The following is a 13,625-nucleotide window of genomic DNA, read 5'->3' as shown; positions in this document are numbered from 1 at the left end:
ATTAATGGAATGAATGTAGTCATAACTGTGAGTAAACCCGAAGGATTTGATCATTGACTGTTAACGTTCAGTAATGTGAGTGCTTGGTCACTTGATGCTTATTTTCCCAGTGTAGCCTGCGCACCAACAGAAGTACTAACGTTCTCTAGCTCCTTAATCACCGGCAGCGCTACACTTAGCTATCATTCCATCTAAAGTTAGTCCCACTACCGCTCTTACTGTTGCGTACTGTAGCTACCTTATTTAAAAATTATACACATATTCACAGGTAAAGAGATGGTAAGCCACGGAAATGATAAAGATAATCTCTGAAGTCATTATGTAACAATACACACCGGCCTGAGTGGCCGTGCGGTTCTAGGCGCTACAGTCTGGAACTGCGCGACCGCTACGGTTTCAGGTTCGAATCCTGCCTCGGGCATGGATGTGTGTGATGTCCTTAGCTTAGTTAGGTTTAAGTAGTTCTAAGTTCTAGGGGAGTGATAACCTCAGATGTTGAGTCCCATAGTGCTCAGAGCCATTTGAACATTTTGGACAATACGCAAACAATTGGGATACGGAAGTATTAGGGAATGAAAAGATATGGTTGAACTTCTCTAAGCCTATAGATACTACAATAAGGGAGTTCAGCTGAGGAGGAATGGAAGTCTCTGAAAAGGGCAATCACAGAAGTTGGAAAGTAAAACAGGTACAAAGAAGGAAACAGTGAAGAAACCATGGATAACACAAGAAATACTTCAGTTGATCTGTGAAAGAAGGAAGAAAAAAAGGTTCAGGGAAAGTCAGGAATAAGGAAATACAAGTCGCTGAAGAATGAAATAAATAGGAAGTGGACGGAAGTTAGGTCGAATTGGCTTCATGAATAATGCGAAGAAATAGAAAAGTAACTGATTGTCATAAGGAATGACTCAGCAGGAAAGTCAAAACGACCTTTGGTCAAATTAAAAGCAAGGGTGGGCCACGGAAATTCTACTGTTAAATGCAGAGGAGAGAGCGGATAGGTCGAAAGAGTACATTGAAATCCTCTCTGAGGAGGTGATTTGTCTGATGTGCTAGGAAAAGAAACGGGAGTCGCATTAGAGGAGGTAGGGGATCCGGGATTAGAATCAGAATCTAAGAGAGCTTTGGAGGACTTAAGGCAAAAGGGATGGATAACGTTCCATCAGAGTTTCTAAAGTGTTTGGGGGAAGTAGCAACAAAATGACTATTCACGTTGGTGTGTAGAATGTATGAGTCTGCCGATATACCATGTGACTTTCGGAAAAATATCATCCACGAAATTCCTAAGACTGCAAGTGCCGACCAGTGCGGAATTACCGCCCAATCCGCTTAAAAACTTGTGTATCCAAGCATCTAACAAGAATAATATATAGACGAATGAAGAAGGTGATGTGTTAGATGAATATCAGTCTGGCTTTAGGAAAGGCACAAGCAGTTCGGACGTTTAGGTTGATAATGGGAGCAAGACAAATGAAAAATAAGAATTGTAGACCTGGTAAAAGGTTGGATAATATAAAACAGTGCAATACGTTCGACATTATGAGGAAAACAGGGGTAAGCATTAGGGAGAGACGGTTAATACACGACATGTATAAGAGCCCAGACGAAACAATCAGAATGGAAGATCTGTAACGAAGTGTTCGGATTAAGAATGATGTAAGACTGGAGCGTAGCCTTTCGCCCCTGTTGATCAGTCTTTACATCGAAGAAGCAGTGATAGAAATTAAAACAAAGGGTCGAGAGTGGTATTACAATTCATAGTGACAGCATGTCAATGATAAGATTCGCTGATGGCTTTGCTACCCTCAGACTATCCCGAAATGGCAACAGTTTATATAATGAAAGTGTACAACTGTCGTTCTAAATCGCTTCACAGGCAAAACATATATTTTTTTCGCTCAACAAAAGTCAGTGCCTGATCCACATGTGATTTAAGTATCTGCGCAGGTCTAAAACCTGCAACTACTCAGAAACCGTTTCGAACAATCAGCGTAGTTTCTCAACTACATTAGAACCCGAAAGACTTCCTTGCAGATAGAACTCAACACGTCGCTCTTAACGGAACTAAATCGACAGATGTAAATGTAATATCCGGAGTACCACGGGGAAGTGTGATACGACCGTTGTTGTTCACAATATACATAAATGATCTAGTACGAAGCGTCGGATGCTCTTCAAGGCTATTCGCAGATGATGCAGTTGTTTATATCAAAGTAGCAAAGCGAGAAGATAGTAATAATTTGCAGAACGATCTACTGAGAGTAGATGAATGGTGCAGACACTGGCAGCTTACCCTGAACGTAAATAAATGTAACATATTGCGCGTTTATAGGAAAAGATATCCACTAATGTACAACTACACTATTGATGACAAATAGTTGGAAACAGCGTCTGTCGTAAAAATCTAGGTGTAACTTTCCAGAGAGATCTTAAATAGAATGACCGTAAAAACAGATAGTGGAAAAAGCAGACACAAGACTCAGATTCATCGGAAGAATCTTAAGGAAATGTAACTCACCCACGAAGGAAGTGGGTTATAAAGCACTTGTTCGCCAGATTCTTGAGTATTGTTCGTTTATCTGGGATCCATACCAGGTAGGACTGAAAGAGGTTATAGAGGAGATCCTACGAAGAGCGGCGCGTTTCGTCACGGGATCGTTTAGCTGGCGAGAGAGCGTTACGGAGATGCTAAAAAAGCTCCACTGGCAGACATTAAAAGAGAGACGTTGTGCATCACGGAGAGATTTACTACTGAAATTTCAGGACAGCACTTTTCAGGAGGAATCAAACATATTACTTCCCTCCACATACATCCCGTGTATTGAACACGAGGAGAAAATCCGAGGAATTAGAGCCAAAACGGAGAGTTACCAACAATCATTCTTCCCACGCACTATTCGCGAGTGGAACAGGGTTGGAGGTATCAGGTAGTGGTTCCGAAAGTACTCTCCGCCACACACCATTAGGTGGCTTGCGGATTATGATTTAGATGTAGATGAAGTACTTCGTGTTAATTCATATGCCCGACGCTAAAAAGTGGTGCACTGAATCTCGCTGGATTGCCTCTGCCATTAAAGATAGGCTTATACGAGATCAAATAGACACATGAACCTTAAATTTATATACTATTGGTTACACGGCTACTATTCAAGTGGAAGTCATTTAAATTGATCTCCTTCTACAATTTCTGCTTTAGTTGTTGATTTTAAAAAAGCTCTGTGGATTTTCTTACGACAGAGCGTTTCTCACGCTGTGCAAGGTCAACATTCACCAAGAACATTCTAGAGCACAGCCCCGTTGCCCTGTTGCGTGTCACTGCACTGTGTGCAAAACATTCTTCACATGCCTGCATCACGCTCCTTCTTGTACTGTCTGAAATTTGAAATACAAGTAAATATCAGTTTACGTATCACGTAGTGTTATGGAAGGAGTGATACTTTTGCATTAAATTCAGGTGAAGGCCCTCAAGTGAAGCCCCTGCGCTATCTGCAGTTCGAAATATATCATGGCGTCTTATAGCAGGTGTGATTCCTTTGCGTTAAAGTCAAGTGAAGGTGACAGGTACAGTCATTTTAAACAGTGACTGTGTGAAATCAAAATTATTGTGTAAAGTTCTGAAGGAGGAGACATTTAAATAAAACTTCGCGTCGCTGTTACGTTACAATATTCTCTGGTAGATACGTCATGACAAAGAGACTAACTCATCAAACTGGCCGTAGATCTACCAGCTCCTGTTTAATATACTCACGATGGGGTTACACGGTGTCTTAAATCCAGCCTTAAGGATTCTGCAATATACTGATACTCTACGTCATAATTACCATGCACCAGTTATTCAAATGTAGCACGTTACTGTTAATACCAAATTCGTTCCACGGCCACATGTCTTTCATGACATCACGCTACGACGGACACTGAACGAATATCTAGGTTACGGTAACGGGAGCAAACTGGGGTCTAGCTCAGATGGTGTGAACGACGTTATACAGAGCTTTCGTACGTTCAAAAATGTTCAGATGTGTGTGAAATCTTATGGTACTTAACTGCTAAGGTCATCAGTCCCTAAGCTGACACACTACGTAACCTAATATATCCTAAGGACAAACACACACACACACCCATGCCCGAGCGAGGACTCGAACCTCCGCCGGGACCAGCCGCATAGTCCATGACTGCAGCGCCTTAGACCGCTCGGCTAAATCCCGCGCGGCTTTCGTAAGTCCCAGTTTTAAACAAGCTTTATTTTGTGGTTTGGCTTTTGCCAAGGCGTTACACAATCTTTGCAAGAGCAAGTGCTTTTCTTTGACGTCATGTTACCAAAGCGGACCAATGCTCAACTAATGGAAATGAGAGCTACATATACGACATCGTTTCCTCGGTGCGAAATTGTTAGGAGAACGAGCGCAACTGTAGTCGATAATCTGTTCGGATGTTAACATACGTTTTATCTCCAAACGTATGCACTTAAAGTGGAGAGCGAGACTCGGAAAACAAGGCAATTGTTGTCGTAATCTCGAAACGGAGCGGTTTGTCTGCCGTCCAAAAGGCCGTAATAATAGGCTTTCAGCCCCAGAGTTGATACATGTTCCAAACGGCGAAGTTTGTAAAATGTTCCGGTGCCGCCGTGGTTGAAGTATACCGTTCATGACAAAATGGCGCTGTCCAAGACTGGCTCCGAAGTAACTGTAATTCACCATGGGCCATAGATAACAGGGCTGAATGACGGCTGGGGAGATTTGTTGGGTCGAATAAACGTGCAACTGTTGAGCAACATGAACCAAGGGGCTGCGAATAGTGCATCCTCAACGACCGTTCAGCGTACGTTGCTGGTACTATCCACCAAAGCAGTTGCCTGGTTCACGCACCCAAGCTGACTGCTGTCCATCGGAGACGATGGTTGGAATCTGCCTGCCAGTACCGCAATTGGACGTTACTGAGTGACGACCGGTAGACTTTCCAGATGAATCGCTCTTTATACTCGATTGGACGGATGACCACTGGCGTGTATGACATCGAACGCCCGAAAGCAAACGCCCTGCAACAATCTACATCTACATCTACATCTTCATGATTACTCTGCCATTCACATTTAAGTGCTTGGAAGAGGGTTCGTCGAACCACAATCATACTATCTCTCTACCATTCCACTCCCGAACAGCGCGCGGGAAAAACGAACACCTAAACCATTCTGTTCGAGCTCTGATTTCTCTTATTTTATTTTGATGATCATTCCTACCTATGTAGGTTGGGCTCAAAAAAATATTTTCGCATTCGGAAGAGAAAGTTGGTGACTCAAATTTCGTAAATAGATCTCGCCGCGACGAAAAACATCTTTGCTTTAATAACTTCCATCCCGACTCGCGTATCATATCTGCCACACTCTCTCCCCTATTACGTGATAATACAAAACGAGCTGCCCTTTTTTGCACCCTTTCGATGTCCTCCGTCAATCCCACCTGGTAAGAATCCCACACCGCGCAGCAATATTCTAACAGAGGACAAACGAGTGTAGTGTAAGCTGTCTCTTTAGTGGACTTGTTGCATCTTCTAAGTGTCCTGCCAATGAAACGCAACCTTTGGCTCACCTTCCCCACAGTATTGTCTATGTCGTCTTTCCAACTGAAGTGGTTCGTAATTTTAACACCCAGGTACTTAGTTAATTGACAGCCTTGAGAATTGTACTATTTATCGAGTAATCGAATTCCAACGGATTTCTTTTGGAACTAATGTGGATCACCTCACACTTTTCGTTATTTAGCGTCAACTGCCACCTGTCACACCACACAGCAATCTTTTCTAAATCGCTCTGCAACCGATACTGGTCTTCAGATGACCTTATTAGACGGTAAATTACAGCATCATCTGCGAACAACCTAAGAGAACTGCTCAGATTGTCACCCAGGTCATTTATATAGATCAGGAACAGCAGAGGTCCCAGGACGCTTCCCTGGGGAACACCTGATATCACTTCAGGTTTACTCGATGATTTGCCGTCTATTACTACGAACTGCGATCTTCCTGACAGGAAATCACGAATCCAGTCGCACAACTGAGTCGATACCCCATAGGCCCGCAGCTTGATTAGAAGTCGCTTGTGAGGAACGGTGTCAAAAGCCTTCCGGAAATCCAGAAATACGGAATCAACTTGAGATCCGCTGTCGATAGCGGCCATCGTCAAAAGGGTCCAGCAGGAGAGAGCATTATAGTGTGAGGTATTCTCTGGATGACCTCGTCGTTCTGGAAGGCCCAGTGGATCAATGCAAGTATGAATCTATACTTGGGGACCATGCAGTTTATTTACCTTGTCACGATGGCATCTTCTAGCAGGACAATGCGCCGTGTCACACACTCGCAGGTTTTTTTTCTTCTTCGATTTGTGGTAAGGTCTTATGGGACCAAACTGCTGAGGTCATCGATCCCTAAGCTTACACACTACTTAATCTAACTTAATCTAATTTACGCTAAGGGCGACACACACACACCACGCCCGAGGGAAGGACTGGAACCTCCGACGGGGGCAGCCGCGCGGACCGTGACAATGCGCCGAAGACCAAGCGCCAACCCCGCGCGGCTCGCAGTAGATGTGCAGGGTACGAAGGGCACCAGGATGATTATACTGTACTCACCTGGACTCCTCGGATGTAAACCAAAACGAGAAACTGTGAAACCACCTAGATTGTACTGTACATCTCATAGATTCCCGGTCGAGAAACCTACGGCAGCTGGCCAAGCCACTGAAGTCGGCAAGGCTCCACATCAGTGTCGGCACCTCCTAGAATCTCATTGACTATTTTCCTGCACGTCTTGCAGCAGTCTGCACTGCGAATATTGGCAGGTGATTACAGTATGACTAGACAGTGGATTGGTTCAAATGGCTCTGAGCACTTTGGGACTTAACTTCTGAGGTCATCAGTCCCCTAGAACTTAGGACTACTTAAACCTAACTAACCTAAGGACATGACACACACCCACGCCCGAGGCAGGATTCGAACCTGCGACCGTAGCGGTCACGCGGTTCCAGAATGTAGCGCCTAGAACCGCTCGGCCACAACGGCTGGCTGGACAGTGGAGATAGGAAACATGAAAACATCGCAACACAGTTCAACACAAATGTTATGAAACGGAAATGGTTTTTATTAACATGTACGCATCGGTCTGTATGTACAGTCATTTCTTCATTCTCCAATTTTGTAGTGTGCAGTATCGCTTATGTTTATGATAAAAAGCTGGTGAAAAAGTGGCATTACATCATGTTTATTTACAAGTGTAGATATTGTCTAGGTTGCAATTATAATACGTTGTGTGAATATTGTTCTGTCTGCAGAGTAGTGCGATGAAGCACTTACGGATGTCTTTTGTCAGTATAAAATGTTTTCAAGATTCAGTAGGTTTTGTTAGAGAAGGAGAATGTGAGTTGAAATGTCGGGAAGGATTGTGCGCCCAAGTGTTGTAGACGCTTTATGCCGACATTTCAATTCTAATGTGAGACATTTCGGTAACGGGCAGGAGCTTGGTCTGCGAGTTCTCAAGTGGTTCCGAAGATACTCCTTCGGTTTCTCGTAGCTAATTGAAGTCGACACGGAGGTTGTGGGGAAGCAATTTTGTACGCTGCGTTATTATGCAGACGGAGGTTACCGCTGTGTTAAGCCCGAAGATTATGAAAAGATTACGCTAGTGAATTTTAACTGTGTGGCAGGTGGAAGTTTCATGAGAGAGGATTTCCTAAAGGAACAGTGAACTGTGTTAATTGGATGCTGAAGTGCATCGAACTGTGAATTCTTCTTCAGGACTGCGTTACGTAGAAACTAAAATTTCAAGCGCTCGGCTAAAGTTTAAACGGGCAGAAGCTGACCGATTATAAGTGCGATTCGCACATTTTACGTGTTGGATGTGAGAAATAAAATAAATGTGTGTCCTCTGAGAAAATAAATTTGCATCGAGCGGGCGTTGTCGACTGTATTCACCGCGTTTCCCACTAAATGGACATCAGACCACATCGTGCTGAATTTTAGTCTGCTGTTTACGCATATTAAACGTCAGAGATACACTGATACCACGACAGCCCATTCTGTCTTTGCGTAGCGGCGGGCGTAGAGTTTATTGCGGCATAGGTGAGGCTACGTTATCCCAAACTACGTATGTCTTCTCTGACATCTCTCTCTTCTTTGACTAAACGCAGCAGTAACAAGAAAAGAAGGGGCAGCTATTGAGATCTTCATACGTCTGTATTTGTTTACGAGGATGAACTTCAGAGGCACTAAAGTAGAATTACAATGAAAGACAGAAAAAAAGTGAAAAGGCTATCAAATTCGAGACATATTTCATTTGTAGAATTCGTTGGCAGTTATAAATAAATAATAACTCCTCTACTGTACTAGGTTATTTAGAGTAAACAATCAACGAGCAGAGAGAGATGTATTTGTTTGATAACCTGGAAACAGCACTCCACAAACTTTTCAAATTGAAGAGCAATGTAATATCATTTATTATTTGTCGCAGATAACTACAACTGAGCAGAAAACAGATAGTGTTTATCGAGTAATTTTGAGATGGTAGGTAGTATATGTGACACAGCTTTATTTCTCTATGTCATCTGTTATGATCAGTCATTATACAAAGAAGCAAAACAACAGCATTTTAGTTGCTTAATAACTTGCAACATTGATTATTTTTAACTGCTACCTTAAATCTGTGGCAAGTTATTTGAAGTTATTAGAAATAATTCAATAAAAGAAACAGAACAACAAACTTTCTTTGTTTTACAAAGCGAAAAAAGTAATTAATTAGTTCTTAGGATCATTGTTTTTAAACAAATAATATCGTAATATGTGAACTGTGTAAGATACCAACTGAAAAATATGTGATCTTAATAAAACTGTACTTTGAAATACATAAGTATTATAATAAAACTTTACTACATAAACACGAATGCACAACATATATAAAAAGTGCCTCTCGCTGAGATGAGGCTCGGGTCACCTCTCCGAGGCCCCACCGAGAGGGGTGGGGCATTGGTTAGCACACTGGATTCGCATTCGGAAGGACGGCGGTTCAAACCCGCGTCTGACCAAGCTGATTCAGGCTTTGCGTGATTTCCCTAAATCGCTTCAACCCAGTGCCGAGATGGTTCCTTCGAAAGGGCACAGTTGCTTTTCTTCTCCATCTTTCCTTATCCGAGCTTGTGCTCTGTCTCTAATGGCCTTGCTGTCGACGCTACATTAATCATCGATCTGGTCCCTCGAGGCTCGTCTCCCGCTTATGGTGTGGTGAAATGGAGAAAGTAATTGAATTAAGAGACAATATTATCATACCTCACACATAAACAGTATAGAGCTAATCTCATGACATACATATATGTGATGAGCACTGCTGGAGAAAGGCATCAGCAGTGAAATGGAAAAGCCTTAACTTAGGTGGAGCTGACGGAGCAGGCAACTCACCTCTCTGGGCCTAATACAGGGATGGAGCTCCCGGTACTGCAGGCTGAGGAGGGAGCCTCAAAGGCTAAGGGAGTAGACCCTGACGGAAAATCCCTGATATACTCTCGATATAAAGACTCAGCTCTAGTACACCAACGGCTTCCTAGGAAGGCAGATGATCTAGTAGGGGGATTTAGTCCTCAATTCCAGACCAGGTCCCGGGACAACCAAAGTTTCTTCGGCGGTTGGGTAGATGGACGAAGGCTGCAGCAGGTTCGAGATCTCCAGTTGTCGTAACTAATATCCCATTAGGTGCAGGTCCCAACCCTGTCAAGAAATGTATGATTGTTGTTGTTGTGCATCAGCATTCCCACATTAAACGATATCAGGCACAGGCGTCTTCTGAAGAACATAGCACACCAACATAAGTCCTGCGGCGATCGGAGAGCTATGACCGTAGCAGAATCGTGTTGTCTGCCAGTTCCAAGTGACTAACCGGCACATAGAAGGCGAATGTGGTATCCCCGAATTGCTTGAGTAGAGGATGTAAAGCACCTCCTGTGCCGCATTCGTGACTGATCAGGCCTATTCAGGAGCCACCGAATGAGGAGGGGGCTCTAAAAGGTGCCCTAAACATAGTCAGCCTAAGTCTTACCCCGATTAGGAAGTATGCTCTCTGCTACTTGGAACATTCGAACTCTGATGGATAATGATACGGTAAGTCGACCAGAATCGCGAATAGCTATCGTTTCTCGTGAAATTTAGATATTTAAAATCGATTTTGCAGCACTGAGTGACACAAGAAGACGAGACGAAAGACAAGTCTAAGAACAAGGAGATGGCTACTTTTAGAAAGGAAAAGAAATACATGAACCAAGCATTCATGGTGTTGGATTTCCTAAGGCAAACGAACTTGTTCGTCACCTTGATGAACTACCTTTTGCATACACCTCGTTCCTCACTTGTGAAATGCTTCTAACAAGAATACCCCAAGCTGACAAGAATCATGGTCTTGGGAGATTGCGAGATGCATGAGTCAGTAGGCACTCCGTCACTATGGCGCAAAATAACTGAAAAAGGGTGGATAGAGAAGCGCAATTCTCATGGAACACTTCTGCTCAAGGAATCTTCAGATTACATCTTACGTATGAATAATACTATCTTCAGGCCGGAAGATAAATTTAAAACTTCATCGAAACGTCCACTGCCAAAACACAGGCACGTGATAGCTTGTGCAACTGTGCGCCCCCGAGACCATCGCAAAGTCATAATCACTAAAGCATTGACAAGTGCTGATGACTAATGGACCGACCACCGACTGGTAAGGTCTGCAATGACCACTCACTTTCACTTTACTACGTATGAAGCAGAGGAAACTTGCAAGATCTAAAGGAACAAAGATTGTCTTAAGGGTAGTAGCAATAAAGAAAAACTCTAGATACACTTAGATCAGAAGCTACCGGTTAGATATGATGAAGGACCTCTGGGTGACACCGGAGGCTGCGATAATATCAGCTTCTGAAGAATCAGTTGGATACTGCAAGACCAAACACCAAGACTGATTCCACGAAAATGACCAATAGATTCTGACACTACTAGACAAAAAGAGAAAGGCACGCAAGCCTTGGCAGAGCAGTCCTAGGTCAATCACCAAGAAAAGATAATATCAAGGAGCTAAGGCGGAAGTGCAGAGGGAATCTCATGGTCTATAAACCGAATGGCGGACGGCGATTTCTCAGGAAATACGATACAACATGTGGCTGAACTTACATTACTCTAGTCTTCATCAGTATGATGAAAACCATGCATGGCCTGACGTCCAAACCAACTCAAATCTACGCTCTCGGACAACCAAGTCCAGTACACAACATGGAAGGACCATTTCCGCGAACTCTTGAATAAAGAACCAGAGATGAAAGAAACAACATGTTCCACAATTCCTCAAGAACCTATAAAGCGTCATAATTCTCTACAAGAAGTTGAGAAAGCTAGCCGGCCGCGGTGGCCGTGCGGTTCTGGCGCTGCAGTCCGGAACCGCGAGGCTGCTACGGTCGCAGGTTCGAATCCTGCCTCGGGCATGGGTGTGTGTGACGTCCTTAGGTTGGTTAGGTTTAAGTAGTTCTAAGTTCTAGGGGACTTATGACCTAAGATATTGAGTCCCATAGTGCTCAGAGCCATTTGAACCATTTTTGAGAAAGCTATTAAGTAGTTCAAAAACAACAAGTCACCGGATGAAATGGGATCCATTTTGAATTTTTCAAGGAACGTATCCTCGCTGAACATATACTAATTTCATTGTCAAAATATGGAGAACTGAAAGTATTCCTCCGTATTTCGGAGATGCACTGATAATTACCATCTTCAAAAAAGGCGACAGTACTAACTGTGGTAATTGCAGTGGAACACTGCTACTATCTGCTGCTGGAAAAAATAATTGGTCGAATTCCATCTAACCGCCTGATACTCTCGTTGAAGACTGTTTGACTGAAATACAGAGTGGATTTCCACCTGATCGCAGTATCATTGATACGATTTTTTTTTTTTTTTGTGCCAGACAAATGCAGGAGAAGTGTGCAAAGAACAACATCCTCTGTCCATGGCATTCACTGATCTTATCAAGGTCTTCGTCCGTCCTGATAGCTGAACGGTGAGCTTGACGGACTGCCGTCCTAAGGGGCCCGGGTTCGATTCCCGGCTAGGTCGGGGATTTTCTCCGCTCAGGGACTAGGTGTTGTGCTATCATCATTTCATCTCCATCCGGCGCGAAGGTCTCCCAATGTGGCGTCGACTGTAAGAAGACCTGCACCAAGGCGGCCGGACCTGCCTAGTAAGGAACCTCCCGCCCAATGACACCAAACGCTCATTTCATCAAGGTCTACGACTCAGTCAGTAGATATGCCTTCTAGAAGATCTTAGCTAAAATTCGCTGTCCTAGAACTGCATTAACACTATTATACTGCTACACGATAACGTGAATGTCAACGATTACACTGGGGAGAATTTTGCAATCACAAAGGGTATGAAATAAAGTTGTGTGATATCCCCCACTTTATTTTCAACATTTGTTGGAACTATACTTTATCTTGTCGACAGGAAGCGGCTAAAAGGCATGGAAGTAGAATACTGGACTGAAGGCGGCTTTTTCGGTCTCAGGAGACTACGGGCCAAGACGGAAGTATCCACTACAACCATCATTGAATTTCAGTGTGCAAATGACAATGTCGTTCTTGCAACTGAGAATATACGAGCATTCCACTAAGCCTTAAGACGCAGGTCCTACATTAACTTCTACCCATCTCACTCGCCATACCCCCATGTTATCAGAGTCCAAAGCGAAGTCCGGTAGAACATAGAACACTTCCCATACCTTGGCAGCCATCTTTCACAAAACGCAAATATTGATGCTCAAATACAGCACCACCACACATGTGCCAGTGCAGCATTTGGTCTTCTTCTGGTAACTGTCTTTGAGAAACGTAACATTAGCATTACGACCAAGCTCTATGTGTAGAAGCTACTGATATGTCCTCTCTCTCAGACATGTGTGCAAAGCAGTGACTATTTGCAGAAGGCAAACACGATATCTAGAAAAGCGCGCTCAGCGCTGCCTGAGAAGGATCCTGAAGGTGAAATGGCAAGATCGCCGCACTATCATCAGTGTTATGGAAGAAGCAAACTCTACTACCGTCGAGCGCCAACTCCGTTCGACGGACCACATTGTTCTTGGGCCTGAACCCTGACTACGGAACCAAATACAGTACTCCCAGCAAAGATTTGTAAAAGGAAAATATGAAAGGTTTTTTTTTACTCATCGTGAAATCCCTGGGGTAGCAAGACAGAGCGGATGCGGCTATATTTGTGGAAAGGAGCCAAAATAAGTTACTGTCAGTTGCACTCAACATATAAACGTTATTTCTTGAAACACATAATCACAGAAGCAAGAATCAAAACTCTAAAGATTTTAACGAAAGACCTCCTTCGACTTAATTTAGATCGGCTGAAGGCCGCATCGAAACCGAAACAATCTCATGGCTTAAAGCCCAGGCAAAGAAATTTCCAATTTTTAGTTTAATCAGGAAGACTCAGCTGAAGACTACATAAAAGCTACAAAATATTTCTTACGGCTTTAGGCCTAGACAAAGTTTTCAACTCTTGATTTGAAAAGGCTGAAAACCCGGCTGAAGGCTACGTACCAACTTGGAACAA

Source organism: Schistocerca serialis, chromosome 1, assembly GCF_023864345.2.
Source record: "Schistocerca serialis cubense isolate TAMUIC-IGC-003099 chromosome 1, iqSchSeri2.2, whole genome shotgun sequence".
Taxonomy (NCBI): Eukaryota; Metazoa; Arthropoda; class Insecta; order Orthoptera; family Acrididae; genus Schistocerca; species Schistocerca serialis.
Note: the sequence above shows the minus strand (reverse complement) of the source record.